At 39.9% G+C, this 15,744-nt stretch overlaps 1 protein-coding gene across 1 annotated transcript in view; it reads left to right on the plus strand.

Moving 5' to 3' along the window:
• lrrc4ca (leucine rich repeat containing 4C, genome duplicate a) overlaps nt 1-15,744 on the plus strand; it is a 117,491-nt gene that overhangs the window by 52,106 nt on the left and 49,641 nt on the right. The window lies entirely within an intron of this gene.

The following is a 15,744-nucleotide window of genomic DNA, read 5'->3' on the forward strand; positions in this document are numbered from 1 at the left end:
ACTGGCCTCACCCCCCCACCTCAGGCTCGCTGCTGTCACCCCGATTCTAAAACAACCTGGACTTGACCCTGACACCCCTAACAACTACCGGCTCATCCCCAACCTCTTTCTGTCCAAAATCCTTGAGCGAGTTGTCTTCAACTCAAATCCCACCTTGACTCCAATAACCTCTACAAACTTTTCCAATCTAGCTTCCACTCCAAACACAGCACAGAAACAGAAAATCACCAATGACATCTCTCTGCTGACTCTGGCTTCCTCATCATCCTCAACCTCAGCGCCGCCTTTAAATACTATCAACCCCTCCATCCTCCCCACACACCTTTAGTACTCCCTTGGCATAACCGGCACTGCCCTCTCCTGGCCTAACTCGTATCTCTCTGACATACATCAATACATTTCTGTAAACAACTGCAAATCCTCCACCGCTCCAGTCACCCACGGTGTCCCCCAGGGCTCAGTGCTTGGGCCCCTCTTTATCCTCTATATCCTTCTCCTTGGACAGATCCTCTGCTGTCACGGCCTAGTTTTTCACTGCTATGTTCCATTGTCACCCCCTCCACCCAGGTCCTCAACCTTGGAATCGTCCTTGACCCCACCCTCTCGTTCCTACCCCACGTCAACCAAGTCAGTAAAACTGCCTTCTTCCACCCCAGGAACATTGGCTGCATTCCGCCCTCCCTGTCTCCTACTGCTGCCGAAACACTAGGATTTCATTTTAAAATAATACTTGCTACCTAAAAAGTCATAAAAATGGCCCCAGCTCTCCGATCTCCTCGTCCACCAAACCCCTACCCAATGCCTCAGGTCTGCGGACACAACCACTCATAAAACCACCAGGAAAAAGCTCTGGACCTCAGGGGACGGGGCCTTTTCAGCTTCTGGACCCCAACTCTGGAACACCCTCCCAAACCACATCCATCAGGCAAACACCCTGCCATCCTTCAAACAGGCCCTCAAAATCCACCTCTTCAAACTTGCGTTCAGCGGTTTACCTCCTTCCCTTCTCTACCCTTCCCGCCATCTCATGATTTCCTAGTTCTTAACCATGTACTCATTTATTTTACCTTTATTTGTACCTATTAAAGTGATTTAACCCAGTATGCTCACCCAGTGAAATGCTTTGATTACCTAGAAAAGTGCTATACAAGTTCAAATTATTATTATTATTATTATTATTATAGGGGATGGGAAAAAGGGGAACTCAATGAGTGGCAAATTGATATGTGTGTTACGTGTGTGTGCATTAGGGTATACATACAGTAAGTGGGGTTTGTTGTGTGGGGGTTGCAAATTTGATTTCCTCCCTGTCTGTCTATTGTTAGTCTATAGCTTTGAGAGGCAGCGAAAGCAGAGCTTCATTTTCTGGGCTCTGTTGTGAAGGAGATTAGCTGAGACTGGGCTTGTTTCTATTTGAGGAATAATGAAGAGAGTCTTTACAAACCCTGCTCTGCGCTTTCTCACAGCGGGCTTTCTCTCTCTCCATTCTCTCTCTTTATCTTTTTCAATCTTCTCTGCTTGTATTTCTCTCTTTCTCTTTTAGTGGTTCATTCTAATTCATCCTTTATGAAAATCCATAGTACCTCTTAATAAGATTATGTTCGATGTTCTTTATTCTGGTTTTTTCCTCACAGCACACGTGGACAGGGAAGAGGATGCTTGGTTTTGTGTGCTGGGCTGGATTGTCAGAGTGAAAAATAAGTGATGCGTACACAGTAAACAGTAAGGGAGTGTAAACTCACCTGGCTACACATTTTCATCAGGTGAGAGTTTGTAAGTATGATCTTGCTGCCTGAACAGAATACCAGAGAGACATGTCACAAGAGTTAGGGTCACTACTCAAAATAAAGTTATTATTACTTTTGACGTAGTACTTACTTCAAATGTGACACATTTCTTTACTCCATGGGAAAAGCCATTATTTACTTTTGTATTACTTTTGTGTTATATCCCAAAGTGTCACACCCAATAAGCAACATCAGGCACTAGACCTAGGATATCATCACAGAGGGGGCGAACATATTTTCTATCACAACAATAATCTTTAAAAAACTATTGGTCAATTTGCATCCAGATGTCATAGTAGGCATGTCATTGTATTGTCAGGTAAAATGTAATCCATGTTCAATCATTTTGAAACTAAGAGCAGGAAGAATAGAATTCGGAATAGAACATTAGTTTTGAAAATAAGAAATGATGCACCTATAACCAAGAACAAAATTATTAATACTGTTAGAATCCTAGGACTGAGACCTTTGTATTTGCAATGTGCCAGAGATCTTGAGTGTCTCGCATTGCGCGGTACCTAATTCATTCCTTTTACATTATTTGTATACATTGATGAGCCAAAACATTATGACCACTTGTTAGAATAAAATGTTCTAACAAGGGCACATGTCAAAGTCTGGGTAGATTAGATTGTAAGCGAACAATCAGTTCTTGTAGACAACATGTTGGTTGCAGGATAAATTGTCAGGAGTAAAGACCTGAGCATCTTTGACAAGTGCCAATTTGTTATGGCCAGACGACTGGGTCAGATCATCTCTGAAAGTCTTGCAATATATTCTGGCTATAATTTGAACATGTCCTAACCAGACATGGGAAAACTAGAGTGCATTTTTGCTAAAGTGTGCCTGACCCACTAAATATATATGCTTTTGCACACCAACTCAACCTCCTTCGGATAGCGCAATGGTAATTTTTTGGCCTCTTTCTCATCAAACATTAGGCAACACTGCCGCAAATAATTAAGTAATTGCCCTAGTTCCATGTCCAAATTCACTTTTATTTTCAAATATAATTTATCACAGTGATATAGAAATATTGTTATTCTGATTCTGATATAGAAATAGTGTGATCGGACATTCAAGAAAGCAATATATTTTTCCCCCTCTACAAATTGCTCACTTGAAACATTAACTTGAAAGGAGGAAGTCAGAATAGGGCAGGAGGTTTCTTAAATATTAGACACAATGTTATTAGATCAATAACTAAAAGGAAACTAAGAACGTAGTGAAGGAACAGCAACATATATTTAATCAGAAACTGTATTATTTTGACTAAAATTGGAGTAGAATTCTATTACCACTGTTATATTATTCATGACTACAAAAAGTAACATTATTACTGTAATGCATTACTTTGTAACGCGCTACCCCTAACACTGCATGTCACCTTAATTATGTGCCTTTCGCAAACCGGTGGAAGGCAGGGCCCTCAACCTTCACTATAAACTAGATTATTTAAGTGAGGAGATTTGAAGATTTTGAGATTGAAGATCTGAAGATTTAGCATGTTCACTCGTAGCACTGTATACTTTTTTCTGCATAGTGCACTTTTTTATAACCTTGACTTTTGTGTAGTGTGGGGGACAATATTAAAAATGACAGAGACATTGGCCTTTTACTCAAATGGTACCTATACAATTTATGCTTTTTTAAGTTCTGCAGTAAATCAAATGTAGATGCATTGTTATCATGTCTGAAAGTCTCCTTTCAGAATGTGTAACTTCAAGCTTAAACAATTAGTGTGGATGATTTTGAGACTTTTTACTATATAATACATAATATTACATACTAATTACATAATATTTGTTTTACAAATACAAAACAGAAAATAGGTGACAGCATAAGTCTTTGGTAATTTTTTATAGCAAAATTGCTTATGGTATTTAGCTTATGTGATTGCTTGCAAGTTAATCTGTATCACCAAGGCTTTTAAACGGGCTGAAAATTGCAAGTTTAGGGTAGTTTCAATGCAATACTACTGTAATAAATTAACAGATTTGTTTTAGAAAACAGCAGCTGACTATTCTAAAATTCACAACTACAGTGCCATCACATGAAAAAGATAAAACCTTAAAAATACATGTTGTGGCATGCTTGAGCAGTAAACATATGTACATATAATACTGTAGGTGTGGAATTAACAATTATCAATAAGCTTTCCATACCCAATAAGCCAAAATGTCCTCATTGTGGTGCAGAATGAAGGAGTTGTCACCTCAGTAAGATTTTACACATCCCATGTCACCTACAAATTAAATGAGTGCAATACTGTTCTCTTCATTTAATTGAACTTGGGATGCTACTTTTGGTGGTTCTACTGTAGCTGCACTTGATTCCTCAAATATGTGTTTTAAGGAGCCCACAATGATGTCCAGTAAACCCTCATTGACTTCAACCTGTGGTAGAATGTTGAATGGAAATTGGATGAAACTGTTAATTTGGCTGATGACTACAGCAAAAACAGCTGGCTTCAATTTGCAAGCTCATCCTGGTTGAGACTATTGGAAAGGACCTGAAAAATACCTGTTGCCAAAAACCTGAGGGTAGATTGCATTAGGGTGTTCAATGGACTGGCATATAGTGTATTTGTTTTTCTAAAATTGTGGTCATCCTTGCCATACCTTTTCACTGGAGTATAAATATCAGATGACACAGGTTTCTTATCTCACTTAGTCATCAATCAACAAGGGAAATGCCAGAGAACACAGAAATGAAACGAGACAAATTTAAACCTAAAGCAATCAGCTAATGGCTGTAGAAATATAGGTAAATGACTGAAAAAGAGACATCTCTACTATTAGGGTAATAATTACGAAATGTAAAACAACTGGAGCTGTGATGAATCTGCTTGGAAGAGGATGCATGTATATACCACCACTCACAAAACCAGCTAAGGAATTCCAACTTGCAGTGGGATACAGGAAGCTTTGCTGAGGGCACGTGTTTGCAATGTCCTGTTTCAAATCATATTCACGGCAAGGCTAAACTGGCATCTGGATTTTATTACAAGTGACCCTCCACTCTAACCAAAATAACAATTAAAATCAGTTTGTTATTTATGAATCAGCAAGGGTGAAGGGGATGAGTTGGGATCGAAATGTTGGTTACAATGACAAACGGAATGTATAAGATTTGTTTTATTACATTGCAATGATTTACTATTCTTTTTAATTTTCTGTACTAATTGTAGTCCCGGTTTCAAATGTGGACTGTTGATTGAATAGCAAAACGTATTAGATTACCACCCCCAGTCCAGTTTTGTGTGGCTAAATATTCACATAACACAAAGTGGAAATTAGACCAAAGTGAAACGCACTTTTGGATATGAAAACCTATTGTCAGACAGAGGCTATTTGGTGCTGTCGTCTGTTGCTGCCAACATCAAATATTATTCTCATTTTTCTGAACCAGGACCTATAAATAATCCCGAAACATATGAGCAGACAGCCCCAAACTTATATTCATCACAAAGTCTATCCCAAATAAACAATAATTCGGGCCCAGTGGTCACTCACGCATTGTCCGTAGGATATAAACAATTTCACATATTATTGTCCCGAAGTACAGACTATTTGGAAAAATATGTAGGCAGTGCATCAACACAAGCAGCCGGTTAATAAAAAGCATATATTTGGCCTACCTTTTGTAAAAGGTTAACTATCCTACCCACCAGGTTTAACCATCAAGACATTGCAGTTCCATTAACATTTCAGTTAGATGTTGAAGTCTCCCAGCTATAATGAACCCCAGTGTTTGTTCAAGGGGATTGACATCTTCTTGCAGAAAGTGACAAAAATGATTATTGTCCCTGATTTACTGGCTGGTTAGTATCATGTGAAAGAGAGAAACAATGTCATGCTTTGCTACCTTGTAGCCTATTTGCTACTGTTGCAAGGTTTTCTTTGCATTTGGTTAAGTTCACCCTGGAGAGAAATGACTAGTCAAAACAATATCAAACCATTTCCACATGGCAGCAATCAATAAATCAATCACATTTATTTATAAAGCCCTTTTTAAATCAGCAGTTGTCACAAAGTGCTTTTACAAAATACCCGGCCTTAAACCCCAAGGAGCAAACAACAGTAGTGTTGAATTTCAGTGGCTAGGAAATCTCCCTAAGAAGGCCGGAATTTAGGAAGAAACCTATAGAGGACCCAGGCTCAGAGGGGTGGCCAGTCCTCTTCTGGCTGTGCTGGGTGAACATATTAAGGGTACAAATGTTATAAATTAATAAATGCATGTGGGCTGAGTCCAGAGTATATTTAAATTGAGTCCAGGTCGGAAGCATGACCAGATGGACAAGGACAGGGACAACACAGGGGAGGGGGGAGGTGTCAGCACAGTGGCAGCTGAAATCGTCAGGTATCATCTTGATCTGCAACACAGCCAGGAGGACTTTGGACAGAGACAGCAACGGATCTTTCAAGCCTGGTACTCCTCAGGTGTGGGCCAGGGCCTCATGTCCTGGCCCACACCTGAAAACGGCAGGAGACAGGGAAAATGCATTCCTTAGATCTACAGGGATTTATAGTGGAGAAGGAGAACTGACCCTACTGCTCCAGCACAATAATATAGCAGCATAAGACCTTGGGGCTGAGACAGGGGGGTCCAGGGAGGCATGGGGGCATGTTCCCTTAATTTACAATGGTCTATATTAGAGAGTTTTAATTCCTCCATTTTCTTTATTTGACATACTGTAATTTAATAGCTAGCATTGCAGCACATGCACCCAGTACGCCCATGTGCCGTGCAAAGTTATACCGGCTACCTCACGTCATGTGGGCAGCAGCCACAGGTAGAATAATGATTTTGCTGTCGATTTTATGCAATAAGCTCTGTACAAGGTTAGGAGCAGTACAGTTTATGGATAAACAAAACAAGGGGTGCAGAAATGATATGTGGGAGTAATGCCAGTGTTTGTGGATCTGGGTCTGGATAGAGGGGTGCATGCTCCTCACTTGTATCACAAAGCAACAGCTGTACTTTGGTCTCAACCATACAATTGTTGAGGCCTGACTTGTCCAACCTGAGTAGCCTATCCACGCATAGAGGACACAAGCTGGATTGAGCACACACTAAGATGACAAGCAACTTCTAAAACGCTAAGAAATATTTACCTGACCATCCAGTGCCCTAGGTATAAAAAAGTATGGAACTCTCACCTGGATGAAAAAGAAAAATCCCTGACCCTCCCCAATTTTACTCAGTACCAATTACATAAATTGCTAAGTGTCCCCTTATAGATATTCTGACTTGTATTAAGTCATGAAATAAATATATTTTAAACAGCTGCTGAGAATCCACTCTGGGAGGACACTGGTATTTGCGCATTTAAATTAGTTTTTAACAAATGACTCTGAAACAGGCCTTTTTAAGCAGTGTGCATATTTAACACACAGCACCTACTAGCGGCTGTAGAGGCAAATCATGAATTAAAACTGAATTTGAATCTGCTAATTCAATCAGCATTTAGACTGTTCTGGAAATGTTCTGTCTGGATTCAAACCTGCTGCTTCACTCAGCATAGTTGCATAGGGATTTCACTAGCATAGAATAATACTTTTACCGTAATTAAATTCACTCCAAAAAATGTTTTTGCTCCCCCAACAATTCTTCAATTTGATTCAAGGTGGCTTTTTCCATTTAATTATATAATTAGAAACCTTTAATTAATTTAACATATTTTTTCTCACTATTTAATTTACACGAACTAGGCTATGTTTGATTTGCAGTTCCCGTATTACACCACTAGGCACTTTGCATATGCATGTCCTTGTACATACATTTACATTTATGAACATTTTCAATCAAACATTCTAATTGATGAATGTATTGTTCCTAAAACTTTGTATCAAATTGTTAAATGATCAATGCTACCTCTGTCTTAGAACAATTACATGCTATGTTAATAGTTAATGGAATAGTTGGATGTGCCGCATACATGTTTGTGCTGCTTGTATATCAGTGTCAATACCATGTCATGTTGAAGCCATACAACCATATCTGACTAACATTGGAATTATAGTAAATTCCAAAGCAATATGTTGAAGACTGTAAATACACCTTCAAGCAACCACCATGGAGCATGGTCTGATAGGCCAGTGAAGGGTCAAGCCCTTCAACATGTTTATGAATCAAATCACAGTCCTTTTACACCATAACCCCTGCTTGGTTGAAAATAATTAGAATTACTCACCCGTAGTGCTAGCACATGTCTAAGGTTTCCCATTGCTTGCGTTTGATTTGTTAAAATAAAGCTTTCAATGTAAAGGTTGAGCTCTGACAGCTCAGCTCATTAGCAGCAGATTTGGAAGACACAAACAGACTCAGCTCAGGTCTGAGAAACTTAGCTGTACTCCATTTTATGCAGCTTTGTTTTACTTCTACAACTATAACTCGAAGCAGCCCTGACGGAGTTAAAGTGTTAGCAGAGCAGTCCTTGTCTGAACCCAGGAATGAAGGGATGAAAGGAAAACAAGATGGGATGGCGGGATGAGGACTTTTTTAATGACTGTGGAGTGGGAGGGTGCCGTTAATGAGCAGTTCTGGGATGAAAGTGCACACGTGTACGTGTTCATGTTACTGTGTGTGTGTGTGTGTGTGTGTGTGTGTGCGCGCACGCGTGTGTACGAGTGTGTCTCTCTGTGTGTAGGGTGTGATGTACCACATAGATTCAGATAGATGGAACTGAGGAATGAGAGTTGAGACGGCAGGAGAGTGAGACACAACTGAGCAGAGTGTGAATGTGGCAGCTCACTGGTGAGGGTCAGAAAGATGAGAGAATAGTGGCAGAGGGAGTGAAGACAGAGAGTAACGGAGAGAGACAGACTCAAGGAGATACAAAAAGGCAGTGAGAGAGAGAGACAGGAAGCCCCAGGAGTGTACATCCCTAGTCAGTAATTCCACTGGGGCTTTCCAAACCGCTCTTCAGTTTCCATCTCCAGATGAAAAATAAAAAACCTCTTCAGACGTCGTGCTTCTCCACGGAGAGAAACGAGCGAAAAAGAACTGCTCTCTTTCGATCTGTCTCCCATACTCACTTTGTCATGCCTCTTCTCTCCTCACTATCTCTGTCCTTCCACATGCCTAAACTCTTAGACACATGGAGACTTTGTCTGGCCAGTCCTGCTGATAGACGTACTCACTCACAAACTAAAAGCCGCAACCTACTCTAGCCATATCCTGTGTTACACACAACATCCTACAGTACTCTGCTTGCCGTTACTTTACCTCCGATGTGTTTCTGTGATAGGATGAATGCACGGCAAGCCGTGTTGCTGATGTGTCTGACTATGGGGCCGTGACAATTCTCTGATGCGTTGGTGCATACACTACACTCCCTTGATGGGGAGGGCTGGAGGGCAACGGCAGCTGGTGCTGGCAGTGAGGCAATGGGCTAGACTGGCGCAAGATCGTTCCGGAAAGCACCGGAAGGCTGATGTTGCTGGGCGAGACAGACACATGGCTGATGCTGTGTGGACTGCACTCCCTATCATCAGCTGCCCCCCTGTCCTTACCCACTGTCTCTCATACAAGAGATCATCAGGGAAAATGAAATGATGTATTCTCACAGTATTGGCCCTGCTCAGAAATCCTTTTTGTCCATGTTTATTTTTGTCTCCTGTCCTCTCTTTCTCTGCATTCTCAGTTTTCCTTATTTTGTCTCTATTGTTGAAACTTTGAAGGTAATCTATCTTTGTTAACAAATAGCTGTCATTGTAAAAATTACAAGCAATTCAAGTGACAATATTGTGAAAATATTTACTAATGTAATCACTTATGTTTTGTTTAATCTTAAATTGGGACACAATTTGTTGAATAATTAGGTGTCATAGTTTCAGTAAGGTCTGATAGATATAACATCTTGTAAGGTACATCCATGGTCCTGTGAAACAAATTTAAATAAAACACACAAGCACGTCTTGTATTCTGTATTTCGTACAAGCTATCTTAACTTTTTACTATCAATACCCCAAATGGTATTCAAACCTAAACAATATATATATATTTTTTAGTAAAGTTCATGTTTAGGGTAATGTATAGTTGTGTTTAGGGTGAGAGTTTAAGTTAGCTAGCTGTTAAAGTTAACATTACCCTCAAGGATTTGTGTTTTAATGTTATAGGTAGATAAAAATCATGGCTGCCCATTCACAATACCCCTCCAAAAAGCCCCAGCAAATCGCAAGTCGATTTAAATGTAATAAAACTCACCATTGTCCTTAGTGTCTGTTTTTTTTAAGTTATAGAGTATATAGAAATGTTTTCTCAGCGGGACAGACAGAAAATGTAGACCTCAGTCTGTTGTAGACCACACTACAATCTCGTGTTGTAGTGCGTTTTTTTGTAGTTATTATCTAGTTCCAAGCTCTCCTGATATAAAGCAGTCTTTTAATCTGGTCAGCACACAATACATTGCACTCTGCTACTTGGGTAAAACTTCAGCACTTCTTTTAACTCCACCATCCACTTCCCTTCCTCAGTACCTGTAATGAACACTCATATCAGCTAAGTGTGGATATCAGAACACATGGAAGACCTTAAGAAAGCAGCAACAACACTGCACCGGTTACCAACCCCCGTCAGGCCTTCTTTCTCTGACTGGGAATGAAGGTTAACCTCCTTCCTGTGGAGAATCCAGATTCAGGCAGTGTGTAAAAAAAAACCTTGGAGTACTTATTCTGCCGTTATATTGCATGTGCCATGCGCAATAATGTTAGAAGAAAATCATTGTGTTTGTGGTTTGCAGTAACTTCTTTGTTCTTTGTATTCATTCAAATAGACATACATTGCAGTTTCACCATTAATGATTCCAGGTTTGAATATATTTTGCATTTAGTTTAGCCTGTACATGATCAGCTAATAAACACTGGACTGCTCATTTTAATATAAACTATATTAGGACAGAGAATTGCCATGCAATTAAATCTTCCAAACACATAACACCCCTATTTGTCGCAGAATGATAAAAAAAAAAGGTATGAAAATCTAGTTTTGATCTATAATGATAACGAAAGAATAATATTTCCTATTAAAGTTCTCTATTCTCAAGGAAATAAGATTGCGAAGAAGCACTGCAGAAGTTAAATTCCATTTTGTGGCCGTTGGAAAGGAAATTAGTGAAACAATTGAAAACAACACTAAAAGGTACAATATATCATTCAAAAGAATGTCCCAATATGTATCTATACATATATATTCTCTTCCCCACTCAACTATTTCCTTCTTGTTACTATGGGTTCTCTTTGATTAATTATTTTGGACAGGGAAATGTTCCTCTGATTCATCTGACTGTGAAATAGATTCGTATTTGCCCTTCTGTTTTAGGTTTTCAGTAGTACACATACCAGCTGTCAATTCTTCATGAAGGGGAAGGTAATTGCTTTGGCCCCTTACAAACTGCAGATTCACCAAGCATATTAGGATGTGTTTTTTTTCTGAAAGAGACACTGGTATTAAAGATGAGACCGCCACATGAAGGTGCTTACTGGGGAGAGTAGACATGAAGGCGGCACAAAGAGAAAGGCCTTCAGAGGATAGAGAAAAAGGTAGACAATGACAAAAACTCAATAGGCAGTGGGGAAAAAGTAGTTGGCAAAAAAGCAGAAAGCCAAGATGATAGAAGATAAAAGACCTTCGTGGCAAGGCCCAGGGGAGAGGAACAATTTACTTATATTTGGAATCCCCCAGCCCTTAGAGAGTCTCATGTGATAGCCTACCAAAAGCTTCATAGGATGTGTGCTACAATGGAACATATGAGGATTTAATATTTTAAATATGACACAGTACAAGTCTGAAAACAAATCTGAAAACACATTACATGTTCATGGAGCATAGCATGTTGACTTTTGTGACTGGTCTAAGATGTTTGAAAGAGGGTAGAAAAGGAGAGAAGGTGATGAGGGAATAGCTGAGTAAAGGAGATAAGTGAGAAGGAAGATTGAAGGCAAAGAGTAAACAGGGAAAATAGATGAGAGGCGAAGGAGAGGAAAGAGTAGTAGTGATTGGCTCATGGTTATTCAACACTCATCAGTCCCAAACTGGCTCTGAAGCTAGTCTGAATTAGTCAATAGGCAAGTCAGTCTTTCTCTCCGGTCCTAGGGGAAAGTATCACAGTGTACTATATATGCTCACACACATTTGCATGCACACGTAAACATAATCACACACATTTTGTCTATTTATCTTTATGGGGACATGAAAGTTAACCTGGACCCAAGACTTAACCTTGACCTAAGACTTAACATTGAGCGTAATTTAACATTCAACTCAATAACCTAACTGTATGCCTAAACTTAACCAAGTGCCACTCCCAAACTCTAACTCAAAACCTATGTGGTAATGCCTATAACTTAAAGTAACCTCAAGTCAAGCACTATGCCCAAATGTATGTTTTCTTTCTAAAGCTAAGCCGGTAATCAATAGTACAAACATCTTCATTGGGACTTGAGATCTCCATATATACACATAGGTGTGGATCACGCAATAACACTACAACACACACACAAGCACTATCAGAAACATAAAAGCCTATACCAATTTTAGAAAATTGGTTGAAACAAAAATGCCAACAAGCTCTCCAATTGTTCACATACTAATGATGTACGTATTGTACATGGCTTGGAAATGTTTTAATTACAAATGTTATTAAAGTAGAGATTTATATGCATTTTAATTTAATTGCAGTTTAATTGAGTAACAGATCCAGTAATACAGTGCATTACCAAATCATGTTCTTTGTTCCAGATAAATATATTACCTCTTAATTCCCGTTAAAAGGTCCTCAATTTGTTTTACCTCATCACCATCATCTACCAGACTTATTTATTAAAATGTAGGATTCTCCCCAACCTTCTAGTCTCCTGGTACCTATGTAGAGATAGGTAGTTTTCATTATAATTTTTTATGATGTACAGCAATTCAAATATAAGTCTGTTTCACACAGTTCATCCAGAATTATTTTTATTTGGCAACAATACTATCACAGCAAGTTGTTTCCCAAATCTCAATTCCTACTCGTTCTCCTTTTATTCTCTTTTCTGCTCTATTATGTTTTCCATCAGAACCCCTGTTTCTGTCGCATTTTGATGTTATCACGCTTTGTAGCATTTAGCTCTCTCTCATTCACTTACCTACCCCTCTCTCTTGTTACCTGGTGGTGAGTCAGTGGAGAGGGTGCTGTTCCAGACAGATAGATTTACCATTAGGTAATGACCAATCGGAGCCCAGGCACAGCTGATTTCAGCACTCATAGTGCCTCTGGGACCAACTGTTCCTGGCCATGTGGCCCTTCACCACAACAGCCTCAACTCCCCAATCCAGGCCTTACTGTAGTTGAAGAGGTGTCTGTGTGGCCAATTTATTGGGCCTGGCGAGGCTTCCTGGTCATTTCCGCAAGGAAATGTGATTTTCCATAGCGATTTCCTATCAAATGGAGATAGGTTGTGCAGGGGAGTAGCAGGAGCATAGGTCGTTGATATAAGCATGATTTGTAGGACAACCAACACCACACTGTGTCCATGATTTCAGCAGAGATAAAGAGAGGGAGAGGTACAAGCTTGGTATTTGTTAGTTTCCCTGTAGTGGGGAGCGTGTAGCTAAAGATTATATGTCTGGAGGATTCAAGGATGTATTTTGATCTCTAGGTTTATGGATCTGAAATTGACGTTAAACATTGTATGCAAAATTACTTTAAGGATAGTGATCATATGAAGCCATTTATTATCACACAGTTGTTTAGCTCCTGTTTAAATCATAATGATAACAGAAATCTCCCAAATGGCCCTGATCAAAAGTTTACATACCCTTGAATATTTAGCCTTGTTACAGACAAACAAGGTGACACACACAGGTAAAATTGGCAATTAAAATAAAGATTTCAGCCAAAACTGCCCGAATAATTTTTGGGATACAAAGAAAAACCCAAAGGTAACCTCAGGAGAAATACAGGCTGCTCTGAAAAACGACGGTGTGGTTGTTTCAAGGAGCACAATACGAATATACTTGAACAAAAATGTGCTGCATGGTTAAGTCGCCAAGAAGAAGCCTTTACTGCACACAATGCCAGAAAAAAGCCTGTTTACAATATGCCCAACAACACCTTGACACACCTCACAGTGACAAGGACAAAATAAAGCTTTATGGTCACAGCCATAAGTGCTATGTTTGGAGAGGGGTCAACAAGACCTATAGTGAACAGAATACCATTCCCACTGTGAAGCATGGTGGTGGCTCACTGATGTTCTGGGGGTGTGTGAAATCTAAAGTCACTGGGAATATTGTGAAAATTAATGGCAAGATGAATGCAGCATGTTATCAGAAAATATTGGCAGACAATTTGCATTCTTCTGCACAAAAGGTGCGCATGGGACTCTTTTGGACTTTCCAGCACGACAATGACCCTAAGCACAAGGCCAAGTTGACCCTCCAGTGGTTACAGCAGGAAAAGGTGAAGGTTCTGCAGTTGCCATCATAGTCTCCTAACCTTAATATCTTGAGCAACTCTGGGGAGATCTCAGAGGTGCGGTTCATGCAAGACGGCCAAAGACTTTGCAAGACCTGGAGGCATTTTGCCAAGACGAATGGGCAGCTATACCACCTGCAAGAATTCAGGGCCTCATAGATAACTTACAAAAGATGCTGTCATTGATGCTAAAGGGGACCATACACAGTATTAAGGGTGTGCAGACTTTTGAACACAACTGTATGTATTTATCCTATACATAGGACCCTCCATTAGAGTGCCATTCACCCATAAGGAATGGTAGAACTAATTTAATAAAAAAAACACAGACATCCAGGTGAACTGGTATCTTTCTGTTGAGATTTTTTAAATCAATGTTCAGTGATGTTGTCATGACAACTAATCAATATCTGCTGCTGTTCTTTCCATTCCTTCTCATGAATGCATAACTTATAATAACCTGACCTCTCTCCATCATGAGACTAAGATGTACTATGCTGTACTCCTAGCTGTACTCCTAGCATGAAGTAGTTCATACAGTGAAACCATATCACTGTAGTGTGGGCATCATGTTGCTATCATCCCCTGCTAGGGCCCAACAAAATTGGAGACTTCTCTGGTACACTTCTCTCCCTGACATAATATATGCATGTTTGAATATGTATTTCCCACTGTCCTCATTACAGAGAACATATCTCTGCGTTCTGAGACATTGACTCCACAATCCACATTTGCATGTGTGTGTGGGTAATGGAGATATTGTTGATGATGATGATGATGATGATTAGTGTGGCAATGCCCATATCCATAATCTCTGTCATCTTCTTTGTGAGTATAATTAGTCACTCTCCAGTTGAGTATTAGCTTTGCGGCATCAGCTAGCTCCAAAGAGGGAGAGATGCAGTGGATCGGGCTCTCGGGAGTGTATTGTGTATTGAGAACATTGTTGTACATACAAATACTGTCTCTCTTGCCTGCTCATTCTCTCTTGACTCTGCCTCTCAACCATACACACACACACTCACTAAGACCAACAAACACACAGACTCACACATGGATGAGTTGGGATATGTTGATGCAAGGTCTTACTGTCACTAGCCACCGTTTGTCTTCAGTTAATGCAACAAAAACTTGGAACAGCGCCCACTGAGCCATGCAGCATGTAGGAGAAAGAGGGAAAACCTTGACCTGGGGTGAAACTCATTAGTCTACCGTGGCTTCCTCTCCATATGTACTTGCTTTCATTTGCTCTGAGGTGAAGGAACTAGCCAGGTGAAAGCAAGTGCCTGGTAGGGTTCAACCAGATTGCGGTCACCTGTTCTGTGTTTTCATTACAATGTAGATTTAGAGGAGTAGACTATTGAAATACTGCTTTGATTCACAGATCCCACAATCTGAAAATAAGGGGTCCAGAATGGCCAGAGGTTCATAAAACACTTGCTTATTTACACTCTCCCCTAAGCACTGTTGATTTGAGGGGCATATAATTTTTTCACA

Source organism: Esox lucius, chromosome 19, assembly GCF_011004845.1.
Source record: "Esox lucius isolate fEsoLuc1 chromosome 19, fEsoLuc1.pri, whole genome shotgun sequence".
Lineage (NCBI taxonomy): Eukaryota > Metazoa > Chordata > Actinopteri > Esociformes > Esocidae > Esox > Esox lucius.